Here is a 16,216-nt window from a genome sequence, read left to right as displayed (position 1 = left end):
TACATGTTTGCCTTCCTACTTCCCTTGATTTCAATATCCCAGGGGAGATATTATGCACACACACACACACACACACACACACACACACACACACACACACACACACACACACACACACACACACACATAGCTCCACAGTCTTAAATGCACCCCTGTTTCTAAGGTCTTGTGCTAAACGTTGTTTTGGATGTACTCCTGCCATTGATCCACATCTGGCTGCAGGGAGAGACATGGTAGATGGGAGAGACTGCACCTCCTTTAATGAATTCATCCAGCTCCATCCAGAGTCCAGACCTGAAACGGCCTGTGGATACAAAAAATATCCCAGCTAAGAACGTTCTATCTCATCACTGCAACTTCCACCATCCCTCACACTCTTCTATAAACTGACCCACTGTTGCTCACACCGTAAACCACTCCATACTGATTAACAAGATAAAAGCAATTGGTTTTGATAGCACATCTGAGTTGGATGCAATCCTACCGGAGGGGAGAGAACAGATGGTGGAGGTGAACGGAACACTGCCCCCAACCCCCCCTCCCCTGCCAGTGAGCTGTGGCGTTCCACAAGGAAGCATACTAGGGACTTTACTGTTCCTAATATATGTACAGACATACATCAGCTTGTGACTGCAACTTGTTCCTGTTCGCGGATGACTCGGCACTGCTGGTCTCAGACCGGAACAAACTGCAGGTTGAAAAGGCCCTCAGCTCTGAACTTGGTAGAATCTGCACCTGGCTCGCTGATAACAAATTTTCTTTACACCTGGTAAAAACTGAATCCATTCTCTTTGGATCAAATAGTGAACTCAGCAATAAGACAAGACGGCTTCTCAGTTAAGGTGGGTGACAATATTATCACACAAAAATATGAAATTAGTCTGAGTTCCCCCACCCCTTTCTCCCCATACTGTACATGTTTTTCCCTTTTTTAACTTTCTTTATATGATGATTTCCTGATTTGAGCGGTACCTAGCCACTCCAATACGCAGCTATGTGTGTGTGTGTGTTTGTCCATTTCAGCACGGACAGCTGCAGTAGCGCTCTGTGACCTGGAGTGGCACTGTTGGGCACTTAGCGCTGTGTGACCCGGGGTTTGCACAAGAGTTCAGTACAGTAACTATAACAATAACAGCATAGCACCGCTCAGTTCACACAGGTGTGATTCTTTTAATAGAAGTGTATATTTGAAGTATTATCTGAGGTAATGGGAACCCGTATTCCCCTCTTGCCTAATGTTTTAATGTTGAATGATAATTCAGCGATCGGGTTGACAATGCCACATAGAAGACTACTGCTCTAAGGGCTGACAGCTGCAAAGAAACGGCTTGTCTTAAGATGGAAACCTCTCCACAAACTCGAGGTCTCACAATGGATCCTTTCACTAATGGACATGATCTCTCTGGAACTCTCTATAGCTCGATCCAATGGGGCACAAGAGAACACACTTGACATCTTATCCACAGCATTAGAAAAAACTTAAATCATGCCATTAACACTATCCACTTCTTCTTGATTGTTATTTTCTTTTTTACTTTATTTTCGGTAAAGTACCAGTCTTGTTTTAGAATTTTGCTGTATTGTAATTTTCTTTAATTTGTTGCTTACTTACCCTGTCTATGCTGTTTAACCTCAGCCTGTGGGGTGGGGGGTGAGGAAAGCCTTTTTTAACAAAAAATGAAATAAAAACTTGATCACAAAAAAACGTAATGTTCTGATGAATTGAAAATGGTGGACCCTGTTGTAAATAAGTGTAATGTGTGATTAAATAACCCTGGGGCGTACAGGGTGTTGTAACAGTTATTGTATAGACTTTTTGTATTGACGTTTGAAATGTACCCATTCTGCATACTGTGAAATAAAAAAAAACTATTTAAATCAATCAATCAATTCACATTGTTTTGTGTGACAAAATTTGATCTTGTTTTTTTTTTTTTACTTCTGCTAAATGTCTAAATTGTACAAACCAAGGTGTTTTGTATAATTTCCTTTTCTGATTGTCTCTTATAATCCACTGCTCTGTGCTCAATATAGCTGCTGTATAGTCTACTGGCTTATACTGAATTCCACTGAAAGAAACCTGCTCTGCCCTTGATCTGCATTCAGGCTACAGTCTAGACTGGAAGTTGGGCCTAGGCTGACGTGTTGTGGCTAACCGTGTTGAGCCTTAATTGCAGTATAGTTTGTCATACGACAGTGTCACCCACCATAAATAACCATTGTTTTCCAACAAAACACAGCGAGACACTGTCTTACAACAAAGTATAAAATTAGGCTTTGGTAAGTGAAGCTACATTTGTTGAGGGGATGTACTGTACTGTTGGCAATAGCCCCCCACTGATCCTTAGTAAGGAGCTCTCCCAGCGGGGGAGACCACTTCTGCAGGCAGATCCCAGCAGCTCTGTGGCCTCAGCGGACTGGAGCAAAGATAATCAGGGTTGATTGGAAGAAATGTCCATAAATGAGTGGATGATAATCCACTTTTTCAGATTTGTTTTTTCCCCAATTCCCACCATTTGCACGAGTGTGTGCACTGTAAAAACCTTAATTTAACTCTAAGAGTGTACAATTGGACCCATACAGATACATTTGTATGCTCTCTGAGAGGGTAGATTTGGTTATATTATATTTGTACACTCTAGATAAATGAACACCAGATTTGTACTGTGACATCATTGAATAATCAGCACAACAAACCAAATAAAGAAAATATATAGGTAATGTCTACCAAACGTGTTTAGCTATGTTTTATAGAGGACTAATTGTGTAACCATCCCCTCTATAAAAGTCATCACTCACAGAGCATCTTAAAAGGAAATGCCACTCAATTTCAGCACTGACTTTTCCCCCTCTCCTTTCTCCAAGGACTGTTCAAGTCTGTGGAATAACAATTAGTGAACATTCACTGTTACCATAGATACAAATGGGTCGCAGTGAACCACCACCAAATAAATCTATATCTGGATTTGTTACACAGTAAACATCAAATAAATCGATATCATTCTGAATTTGTTACACAGATTATCTCATTTATTGTATTTATTATTTTAAATAACCTTTATTTAACCAAGAAAGCATCACTGAGATAAAAAAGGAAGAAGAAAAAAGACTATTTTCACAAGAGTGGACCAAGACAAGGCAGCATAATCAAAACATGAATTCAGACAAACATAAAATAAGTTTCAGATATTAAAAGTTAAATATGGAATTGGAATGCTGTGATCCACCACCCCCTTCCTAAAACATGATCATCAGGTATTATGATTATACTAGGAGAAAGCCACCCACAGCTGTTGTATGATAAAGGAGGAGGGGTTAGGGGAGGGGTTGACATTGTGATGTCACTAACGTGGTGTATTTCGATTCTGTAAAGGCTTTGGGGACAGTTAATAGGCCTGTGTGTTGTGTGGTTTGGTTGAGAATACAAAACTGGTACAATATATGCAGTCCACTCTCTTGTTTTACCCAATTAGTCCTGCCTCCATATTTACCTAAATAACAGAGGATCTTCCTTCTCTCTTTGGAAACGGTGATGTCACAGCAACAAATAGTTTTACTGCTTGAATGCATTGGAATTAGAGAGTAAAACACAACTAAGAGAGGAGTTGTGAATAGAATACATTTTATGGAAGGGACTAGTTCACCACTTAACATTTTAAGTGGTGATAACGTGTCCCTGCCAAAACTCATTGGGTTCACAAATTCATTAATTGTCAGTGGGTGAAGAATTACCCTTTAAAGTGGTTCATCTCTACACTCTTAGAGTTAAATTAAGACTCTGGATTATGTGGAAGTCTTGATGTAACGTCTCCCTTGAAAGGTGCTGAATTAATGTTCACAAACTGTCCAAATCAGTGGAATAGCTCACAGTAAAATCCTGACAATATGGACTGATCAGTGTTTAAATGACAGACGATTTTACCGTGCATTCTTAAATGAAATGACAGTGCCCTATATCACAGCTGAGACCACATCATGAATATCAAGACGTCTTTATCCATTCATGCATTATGGACTAAGTTGTTTATGTAGATGAACAGAGGAAAATTAAAACTTAGTACTAAGAAAGAATAGTATACAAAACAGTGGTACAATACACATACTGTAATTCAGCATTTCTTCTCCCAACATTCTCCCAAATAGTGTTTATTTTTTACAAAAATAAATTGTGTGCCGTTTCTAAAATACATAAACAATCTGAATATCCACCTAATGCTTTGAATGTTTTTTTTCCCCTCAAAATATACCATTACAATATGAACCATACTCCTGTTGTTGCATCTTAGTAGTTGCAAACTGTGTGACGTACATTTTGTGTTTATTGTTAGGTAAATGGAAAACACTTCTTCGCTCTGTTGTTCAGCTCTGCTTATCTTCAAGAGTACTGTGTACACTGTTGAAATAGCTACCCTGTTTAGAAGGTTAAATGTAAATTGACTAAAGAGTTGTTGTAATATTAATAAGAATAAGAATAAGAATAAGAATAAGAATAAGAATAAGAATAATATAAATAAATGTTAGTTTATTAAAAAATATAGTGCTAACCAAGACTAATGGACAGCAAGTGCATAATGTGTATACGTCATTTATTTCCGGAGTTATCACACTGTACACGACTTTTTACAGCAGTAATTTTCTTGCTATACGGTGCATCTTTTGTGATGTATTGTGTCTCAGCTAATTGCCCAGACAGTGCTGGCTCTTTCGTCTCCTCTCTAACCCCTGAAATATTTTTACAGGGGTCTTGAAACTGGCAAACGGCAAGTACCAAGCTTTGTTAATTACAAGGATAACACATGCACTCGTCAAATAATGGATGTGGTTTGCAATTTCAAGTTTTAATAATCAATTACGGGCGGTAATTCTCTGTGGAGTCACAGGAGAGTCATTAAATCTCAAAAGGCGAGACACATAACGTAGCTTTTTCCAAAGCCCTATTTTTAAATACATAAGGGAACAAGGTCTGCTTTAATCCTATGCATTTTGTTGCCTTATTACGATGCAAAGTAGCTAAATTAGACTTGGACAGTTCAGGTTGTAAAATAACTGTTGAAGACAGTGGGTGTCGGGTGATGAATACAATGGCCACATTACCGCCCATTCCTACAGGGATAGAAGAGCATAAAGATGCTAAGTAGAATGTTGTAGAGCAGCAGTTATTCTGTAACCACTGAGGCCCTATATATAGTTTGTCTTTCAACAAATAACAAAAATAGTAGCTCTACAAGCTCATAACAATTTGCATTGTGAGCTCAAAGATGAGCAATTCAGTATTCATAAGTTAAAGTTAAGTTGAATATTTTGAAATCTTTTATTTTCTTTGAATAAAAATAAATAAATATATATAATTAAAAAAAACAGGTTTTATGTTTTCCCACGATGACATGCCAAAATTTGGAGGGTAAAAGTGGTTAAGCAGGAGCAAAAATACTGCCATTCATGATCTGACAGAAGAAAGTAGCACTATCTCATGTCAAATCACCTTTCCCCAGCAGCAGGGCCCCTGTTATTGTCTTTTCAGTTCACCTTCAAAGTAGAGACATTACAGAGGGTTTTCTTGACCTTGAGAAATTAACATGGAGAGAGCGGCTTGGCACTGAGGGAGTCTTTATAAGAGGCCACATCCCCTCCTAATCCTCAGTTGAAAGGCATACCTTTACCGCTCAAAGGAAACAGAAACATCTCAGCAGGCCAAGTGTTTGTGTGATATCATCTGACATGTGTAAATAATGGTGGTAAAAGTATGAGAGGCAATGAGGAGAATGTAAGATTGCTTCAGTGGGGGGTGGAGGGAGACAGTAACTCTACAAGTTATTTTTTCCAGACTCTCTAGAGGGTTTTTCGTTGGCCATCTTCAGTCTTTCTGCCATGTCCTGTTGGAAAGGTTGTCTCAGTGAGGCAGAAGGATTGAGAGAGAGAGAGAGAGAGAGAGAGAGAGAGAGAGAGAGAGAGAGAGAGAGAGAGAGAGAGAGAGAGAGACAGAGACAGACCTTGAGAGTGAAGGAGAGAGGAAGAGGGAGCTCTCAGTTTCGGTCCAATACAGATGAACAAACAGTGATTCTGAAGTGCAGCACCCTGTGTGGCTGCTCACCACCAACTGAGGAACATTAAGGCAGTCCTCCATGTAAAACCCGCTCACTTTCCCAGCAAACACTTGAGTTTGGCAAGCCAGGCAGTCACTCAGCAGGGAGGAGCTCTCACTGGAAGGCAGACAGTGAGCTGTGGACAGCGGGGAGACACAGACCACAGCTTACAGGTGCTGATGGAGTGATGTTTTAGGTGATCAAAAGGATGGATAAGAAAGAGAAAACGACAGGGGTAATGTCGGGAGGGGGTCTGAAAGAGGAAAACATTTCTTTCTTTCTTTTTTTACTTAAAAAGGTAGGGGAGGCATGAAAAGCAAAGCAAAAGCTGAGATGTTTGACAGTGCAATACTTAGTGCAGAATAGTATATTATTTTACGAGTTTACAAAAAAGCAGGCCTCAACTCTGATGCATCTTTCTGCCATTCCCCATCATATCCAGGCAACAAAGACTGAAATAAATAGTGCATGTATGTATCTATATATATGTATGTATGTACGGTATGTATGTATGTATGTATGTATGTATGTATGTATGTAAAGGGGCAATTTATAGCATCTGAAGACTACAATGTAGAACTTAGGATGATGTATTTCATGCAAAATAGGTCAAAATGTTCACGGGGCACACATACTGTAGCCTACACACATACACAAGTACATGTATTGGATAAATTTACATTTCTGCCATACTTTTTTTCCCTTCTTTTTCTCATTTACATGGTGTGCGAGTGACTCTTGAACGGGGTAGGAAGCCTCGTGGAAGAACTAGGAAATGGTCCATTTCTTAGAACACAGTGGAATAGAAGCAGAGCAGCATATGTTGGGATTTGAATAGTCAATCGATGAATAACCCAGAGCGGTGTTTTTCTGGACTGGATTGGCAGGCATTGTGTGTGCGTGTGTGTGTGTGTGTGTGTGTGCGAGTGTGTGCGAGAGAGAGAGAGAGAGAGAGAGAGATATATATATATATATATATATATATATATAGAGAGAGAGAGAGAGAGAGAGAGAGATAGATATGGGGGAGTGCGGGGGGTTCATCCTTCCCCAAAGTATAAGACAGTAGTCAAAAATATTTGCAATGCCAGGAGGTATTTTGAAAAATATTCTAAGAAATCCAATACCGCACTGACCTTTCACTGGGCATTTTGTGATCTGCTTCTCTCCCCATCTAATCTCTTTTCAGAGTCACGGAGAAACAATATCTCTGTATCGTTTTTCTGATACTGCTAAACCAGATCCACATGGAATCTGTCGATTCACCTTGATGTCTCCATGAGATATTATTTGATTTATGAATTTTACGATGCCATTATAAATTAACAAGGGAAATATTATAATTTGTAAACACAAGAATAAAAGGTGGCTTGCTGTGACTCAGTGGTATTAAATTATTTAAAGGAATATAAGCTCCCTAATGACTAATGTATTTAATTTAATGTTTTGTAAGTGTTAAATAAATGTGTGCCGAAAATGCATGTACTAACCCTTTGTGAAAATACATAAAACAATGTGACAAAGTGACCTAAAGTTTTCAGATTTATTATAAGATGTAGTAGCTTTATATTATATAATCTAACACAGAATTATGCATTGTGGCCAACTGAACTGGTCCTGATGCTCACTGATGAAGACATGAGCTAAACCTGTCATAAACACCATCACCGCTAGAGGGCAGAAAGGATCCAATCAGTCAATCTCTCCCTGTTCTGTCCTGTTCAGTTCTAGCCTGGCTAATAAGCCAGACCGAATCAGCCGTTGGCAAAGAAAATTGCCACAGTGAGATTTGAGTCTGGCTAATTAGCCAGGCTATAGTTCTGTTCCGTTTGATAACGGGGTACAAATGGCGGGGCCTCCTCCAATACTACAATAGTCAAGTGCTCTTCCCCTTTGTCTTAAAAACCCCTATAGGATATAATAACAAAAAACAACAACAAATCAATGACCCGTTTCTGAACCATGTATGCGGATGTATGCCTATTCAGGCTCCTCTTCCTGTTGTGCCTACCACCAGACTTTGCAATATGGAACACCATCCTGGCTGGCTGGTGGGAAGAGAAGGCCATACTTTTTCACTTGTCATTATTTATTCTATGATAATGATGACATAGCCAAAGAATGACAGCAGCTCGCCTCAGACAAGGAAAATGCTAAACAATTAAACGGCACGGAAAAGAGGCAATTAGCAGAGCAGAACATGGATACGTTTTCAAACCTGCAAAAGTTGATGGAGAAGCATCCATCCATGCTGGTGGAGTCTGGTCTGGTGAGTGACACTTTAGAGTATATCACCCATGCACCCACCCTTTGGTGAAAGGAAGTCAACAACAGAGTGAGACTGTGGCTGGATGTGTGTATTGCAGGGCAGAAGCATTATAGGGCTATGGACCAGAGCTAGGCTGGATGGTGTGTGGAAACGAGCATGGCTGAACACCAAGGTAGGCCTATAGTGAAATTGTCAAGGAGAAGATGGCCAGGTAGGCACATCGTTTTTTCCCTTCTTCTTCTTCTGCCTGTCATTTTCTACTACGCTCATGGCTCAGGACACTCATTTCATTGTTTTTCTGTTGCTACTGTATTGACTCCAAACAAATGGTAAATGGTGCCTTTTATATAGTACCTTTATCCAAGGCGCTTTACAGAGATTCTGAGATTGTGCATTACATTCACCCATTCACACACACATTCACACACCGATGCCAGAAGGAAACCATGCAAGGCACCAACCTGCACTTTGGGAGCATTGGGTTCAGAGTCTTGCTCAAGGACACTTTGACAGGTGCTCTGGTCCATAGCCCTAATGCCCTTTCCCGTGCATTAAGGCTATGGAACTGTTGTCTTCATGCCCTCGCATGAAATGCAGACCAGCCTCTTCTCTGTTGCAAAAATATAAAGAACGTTTTACCTACTCACCAATACAAAGGCGGCTTGTGTTATTAGAAAGCCTACTTTCTCCTCAGTCATGTTGCAGGTCCTAGCCCCTCTCGGGACCCTACATAAAGCTTTTCTGAAATTTTGATGAGTTTTATGTTGGGTCCCTGGTCAGACTTATATTTTCGTATGGAAATTCCAGTACGCGGATGTAGAAATTCTCTCTAAAATAGGATCTGCGCCAAGTGACGGCATTATTTTCCTTGAGTTATTCTGAATTCGGTAACTTTAAGTAGCTATACATCCCGCTGCGAATATCTCCTGTGGCGCGGAAGCCGTTAAGTATTTTTAATCTTTGTTTGACCGATTTGGTCGCTTTATTTCTTCTTGTTTGTTTACCGTTTATTGTACCGCCTCCCGGTGTGCGGTTGGCTTGTGAGGCTACGTCCCTGCCTCTGATCTGCTGTGTCATAGCTATAGCGCCACTAGCTAGCCAGATAGGCGGTACAATGAGGTGTCAATAAACAAGGAAGGAAGAGAAGAATCCAAGCTTCCAAATCGGGCAAACATATATTAAAAATACTTAACGGCTTCCGCGCCACAGGAGATATTCGCAGCGGCATGTATGGGTACTTATACTTTACATAATCAGAAAGCCTCACACGGAAACATTTCGTCATAGAGCGCGGAGAGGCGCTAAACATGGAGTAAATGTTTTAAACAGGTGGCATGGTAGTAGTGCAACAGGACCCAATGCTATCTGTGTCGACAAAATGTCAGAAACTTCAGTAGCATTTGGGTTCTGCTTGGAGGGCTAGTCAGATCCATGATCCATGGTGTGATCCATGATCCTCTTGATTGTGTATTGTATTACTACACATATGATACGGTTGATGATGCTGCGTGTTTGGTCGTGTAAACACTGTAAAATAATTTAAACTTTTGATTTGATTAATTTTTATTTTTATTTGTTTATCTTGTCTACCCTTGTTTTTTATTATGTTTCTGTGTTCATACACATATACATGAATACGTATTCTGTTGTTGTTGCTTGTGTTTGTATTGTATGTTTTCTGTTTTTGTGGCGGCTAATGCCATTTCGTACATGTTGCGGCGGTCTCCTATAGCTGTGTTATGCATCTTTGAAACATCTCACCAACACCCAAGCGGCGCCGCCGCTCTCCGTGAACAGTATGTACAGTATGTACATCTGCATCGTATGGAGGGTGGAATAAGCTGTCCGGGACCCTAGGGTACCGCGTCCAAACTTCAGATAGGGTAACCGAGGGTTCCGAAAGGGGCTAGGCGAGCCCAGGTTTGAACTGGGAACCTTGCGGTTTCACTCTATCTGGTAACTCTACCCCTGAGCCACTGCATGCTAAAGTGGCAATGAATCATGTGTTCAGTCAGTGTGTGCTTGTGCTTTTGGCTGTACAATGTGAATGTAGGCCTATTGTCGTGCTGTGGTGCTGGTGTTGAAGGTTTTGAGCTGTGACAGGATGGCTGTTGTATTGCATGGTTCCCAACATTATTCTCTCTCTGTCTCTGTCTCTGTCTCTGTCTCTGCCATTTTATCATTCATGACCATAGGCATGGAAAGGAAAAGTAGACTCCATGGCATACAAAACTCTGCTATACAGTCACCCCAAGACAGTTAGGCAGCTATTTAATTACAATGTCCTTCTGTGAAGTGTGAAGCATGATATGATATACACAGCCAGACCCCAACTGATGGTGATTATAAGCTTTATTTGCACTGCATGACACACGTTTCATCATATATTGTGCGTCCAGAAAAATAACAATTCCATATATCATACGAAAGATGAAATAACTGACCACTAATTAGATGCAATTGTAGTCTGAAGGCTGATGTTGTCAAGCGCTGTTAGTCTGTATGAGGAAATTCACTGGAGCAGATTGACAGCTGACAGGAGCAGCATACAGTATGTCAACAACAGCAGCTCACAATGTTTAATGGTTCTTGAGGGTGCAATTAAAAGCAGTTAGTAGCCTACTAAAGAAATGTGAACAAACGGCTGTGTGTGTAACCCCAATAATTAGGTGTTGTGTGGTGATATCAAACGTGATCACCACACAATGGGGTTGTAAAATATGACAGTTTAGCCTTTAAATGACTTCGCTTCAAAACAAGATTTCTTGGCAGTGTTTTATTTAGAGCCTGTATATGCTCTATATGACCAGTGGTGGAAAGTAACTAAGTACATTTACTTAAGTACACTTGTGAGGTATTTGTATTTTCTTGAGCATTTCCAATACTTTTATGTCCACTGCACTACATCTCAGAGGCAAACATTTTGCTTTTACGCCACTACAATTATTTGAAAACATTAGTTACTATACTTTTGAGATTTTAATTTTGATTAGAAAACATTAGTACATTTGGGCCATTTGGAAAGATCTACAAGCTTTGTGAGCTTGTAGATCGGCTATTTTCAAAAGATTTTGTACACATTTTTAACTTGTGAAATGGGACATTCTGTAATATGATTACTACTTTTAGTACTTTAAGTACATTTTGATACGTTCTACTTGTAATCTACATTGCAGTATTGATACTTTTACTGTATACAACATTTGAGTATTTTTCCACCACTGCTGCTGACAACCCCCCTGGGTGTTTATTAAGTGCCATCACACAAGCATACCGTCTGTGTCTATAACTAGACAGTGCTCTGTCTTCACTGTGACAGAGCAGAGTGACTGGTATGCTGACTTATCAACCGATAGTGATCGATGCCTGCTAGGGTAGATGTGGACTGTGTCTGCAGTAGGGTAGTCTCACGTTGCCAGACTGTTGCCTCTCGCAATTTTCAAATGCTTCCGTTCCGTCATCTATATATGACGATCGTGGAATAGTTGTCTGGCTACGCGAGACTAGCAGTAGGGGCACAAACTACAGGAATCTCAGAGCCAGGGCTATATATCTGTGTGTTACACCATTCTGTATGTCACACTAATAGAATGTTGGACAACGGTGGCTGTCATTTGGTCAAATCTATGCACTTTAGCATAGTTTGAATGATTACACAGTCAAACTGAGATATGCAGGTACCCTGTAACTTTGCAGTGATAATAATTAACATTAAAATTTAAAAAGCCATATATGCCTACTGTAATTTGACATGGTCTAGAATGTCTGCTGCTCTCTGAGAAAGGAATGAATACAGTGCTTAGAGTGAGTTGTGGGGTGCTGAGAAGAACATGTCTTCAGGTTGATTCTTGGCTATCATTTTCCATTTTACAGTGGTTGTATGTCTTCCACACAAGACAAGTGCTCAAGACTAATATATTCTGTCTGCATAGGGAAGGGAAGGCTTGTGAAATGTGCAGTGAAGTGAAACCTAGAACGTTCGAGACAAGATCTGACACTGTCATTCAGCAAAACCCCGTTCATCACTACTACTACAGTACATCACTAAGAGAACACATGAAACTGCACAGATCAATGCACTGGTAGTAATGCAAGCTAAAATATGAAAAAAAAAAGAAAAGAAAATGCTGACTAAACTTTTTTAGAAATTACCTAATGTCCCTTCCTGAGCCCCCTTGTTCTTATCCATCGCTAAATATGTCCCAAAAAGAGTTTTCTTCTCCCTTCAGATGGAAGGCAATGCTGCAGTGTTTGTCCTTCACCCTGGAGATTTACAGCGCAGCTCACTGACTTATTCAATTCATCAGCCAGGCACAATACATGCCCATCTCAGCACTGATCCTGTGGACAGTGGACACATGCTACTTCATCATTCTCCCTCCCCAAACATCATTTTGTGAGTTGAGAAAAAATATGGGTTTTGATTCGGTGAAAAAGTGTTTTGGGCAGGTGCTGTTGGTTAAGCGCAATAAGTGGAGAATGTTTTTGAGTGCATGCTAGTTGTTTACTAGCAGCTCCTTCCTTTCAAGCTGAGGTTGAATGGAGGCTTACGTCAATCATACCTTTGGACCTTAGTTGTGTGCTGCTGACTCCAGTCTTTGCCCCTTATTATAAGACAAGTTAATTGAATGATCGGAGTCGAATGCAGCCTTCCAGATGCTTCTGAGTATGAAGGTACAAAAGTGATTGAGCGTGTGTGGCAATGTTTGCACTTACAGTTTTTCCATTGAATATCAGCTTGCTCTGGTCAGACATTTAAGAGAATAGTCCCAGCTTTGTAAATACCTTTCATTTACCGCTGGGCAGTATTCCTATAATCCTGTATTTCAAAAGATTCATCTTTGACCCACATAGACCAACAACAGAGAAAGGCCCCAGTCTTAGTCGTCGTACGTGGTTTGCTTGGTTTCCTGCCACGGTACACTAAGAAATGGGATGTGGGCAAAATGACCATGACCCCAGACACCACTGCACTTAAAAAGGAAGGGAATACATCTTGGTCCATAACAGACTGTTGAACACAGAGATCACAACAGATTTATGTGTGATGGTTTGCAGAGGTGGTCAACTCACATGCTGGTACAGTAATTGCTGTCATATTTCTCCAACGATGGAAAGTGTGTGTGTGTGTGTGTGTGTGTGTGTGTGTGTGTGTGTGTGTGTGTGTGTGTGTGTGTGTGTGTGTGTGTGTGTGTGTGTGTGTGTGTGTGTGTGTGTGTGTGTGTGTGTGTGTGTGTGTGTGTGTGTGTGTGTGTGTGTGTGTGTGTGTGTGTGTGTGTGTGTGTGTGTGTGTGTGTGTGCGCGTCTTTATGTGGACATAAATATATGGTTAAAGTGTGTGTGCGTGTCCATGGATCTGTTTGCATCATATTGTATATTGATCCATTTACAATACAATTTGTGAATTACATTCCAGAAGAAAGCATGAATGATTCTTTTTTCCCCCCTTTGGACATCAATAATTTGACATCTGGCTGAGTCGACCTCTATAGCTCCTTGAATTGAATTGTAATCTGATCAAATCTGTCACTAAAAAGTGACATACAATGAAGCCATACACAGAATGTATTATTTATAAAACTGTTTGACTTCATTCGTAATTTGAAGAATCCTGTATTGCACATTAATTATTATTTGAGCCAAACATTTTTAAGGGGCCAAGTCCGAAGGGCCTATGTTTTTTTCTTCTCCTTCTACCACTTATTACAGTTCTGGCTTAACCGTGCAGTCGGCTTTCGTGAAATGCGGCAATATGGTAGAGGGCTATGCCTAAGGGAGAAGAAGTGAACCATTGGCCAAAGGGTGGCGCTATAGCACTCCAGGCCAAACCGTCGTTTGTAGCGCCAAAGGATGGCGCTACAGCGATCAATTGCAAACTTTTTGACCGTTTGACCGCCAGCAATAAGACTTCAATACACATACAGTATACAGTATCTCCTTACAAAGAACAAATGTGGTATGATGACCTACTGTATGACCTGTGACCCTTAGATATCCCACTATTTTGAATTATATGAAAAACTGTTCACAAGGATTGACACTAAGGTCTCAGAGGCACTTGCCCGTTGAGCAAGTACAGGTCATGTTCTACTTGCCCTCAGGTCATGACTGTTGCATCCCCACTCAAAATGTGCATTGCGCACCTGCTCTGTTTGCTACCTTTACCTGACAGACCATTTTATTTACCTGCCCCGGGCAGTCGGGCAGGCATTAGTGTCAACCCCTGAGTTCAAATTGATCTACTCCAAAGATCTTTGCACAATTTGCTCGAAACTTTCTATATACAAACGTTGGACCAATATCTAAAGACCCAGTATAAGAAAAGTTTGAAAGTGAAGAAATTAAGCTTTTATGAGCGAATTAATATTGCAATTTTATGAAAATTCTTCTTCTAACACATAGATGCAGAGTCACATGTTTATGAAACTTTACAGTATGGTAGAGGATCATGCCAAATAGAGCTGAATCCAGTCTTACTCCAATTGGTCAACGGGGGCGCCATAGCAATCGTTTGAAAATGAAAACTTTGAACAGGCATAATGTAACTCGTGCCTCATTTGGCCAAAAGCCATGGATCTTGTTTTGATTGATTGATTGAATTATTTATTGACTGCTGAGACATTGGAGTTTATCTGGCCGCAAATTAATCAACAATATATTCAGAAAACGGCAACATTCCACTGTTCACAGAACGGCTGCTTACCAACAACGGTGATGCATGCTAGCAAAATGTTCATGTTGTGAGCAAACTCTCACCACCCTGTCAGGGAATCCCAGCAGGACGTCCAATAGAGTTACTCTATGACAGTTTAGCTATTATATTATGATGAAATCCTCATTTCAGGCAGTGACGAATGCCAGAGTGAGCGTAGTAAAATATCTATAATCCTAATCTACCATACGGATATCTATATATTCCTATCTGTCTGTCTGTCTGTCCTTCGCATATCTCAAGAACTGTTCACCCAATTGACTTCACATGCGGCCTGGCAGGTGTATCGCTGAGGACCCAAGGGAAGTAGTGTTGAGCGTAAAATCGATTGCATGAGCAATTCTTGAGAACACTGCAAACAGTCATATCGCGGTTCTCGACATTGCTGCAAGCAGCACTTCTGGGTGCCAAGTAGTTGGTCCTCCCTGAATAGCCATGCCCCCTCCAACAACAACACTGTAAGAAATACCGGGAGCCAAGCAATGGGCCCAACACATGTTGTGAACGACCATGCCATGAACAGGCTACAATAGAGCTGGAGAGGGAGAAGGAGAAGGGGAGAGATGGAGAGTGAGAGCCTATTTCAGTATCAACCACACAATTACCTGGCCAATTAGGCCACATTAACTAGTGTAGCTCTGGGCATGGCATAGGATTTCATTTTATTATAAATGTCATGTAACAGTACATTTTCAAATTGAGAATGTTGGAAGCCATAATATACAAAAGCTGTAGTGTTGCTGTCAGTGTACTGCGGTTGTAGGATATACTGTGTTCACCCTGCTGCAGTGCAGGGAATGATCTATAGCTTCTCAGACATGAGGTTACTATATGCTGCACAAATCCTCATGGTCCTGGACAATCCTTATAGTATGGTATATACAGCTCAAACCACATTGACTGATCAGAATGTGCTTTATAGATGTCCTAATAGTACAATGATTCTCTCTATTTAAAAAAGAAAAACGAGACCAGCCTTTGTGTTTGAGGATGCATAATTCATACCTGAGATCTTTTATCATCTAATCTGGTACTTAAGGTAGCCTAGTAACCATTATTTACTGTGTACAATTCAGTTATAAGACTATGGATTTAAAATTTCCTCCCACATGCCATTTTTTTTGCATTCTTACAGTAGGTGTTTGCCCAACG

The sequence above is a fragment of the Protomyctophum parallelum genome (assembly GCF_964188405.1).
Source record: "Protomyctophum parallelum genome assembly, chromosome: 11".
NCBI classification, from domain to species: Eukaryota; Metazoa; Chordata; class Actinopteri; order Myctophiformes; family Myctophidae; genus Protomyctophum; species Protomyctophum parallelum.
This window is presented reverse-complemented; position numbering follows the sequence as displayed.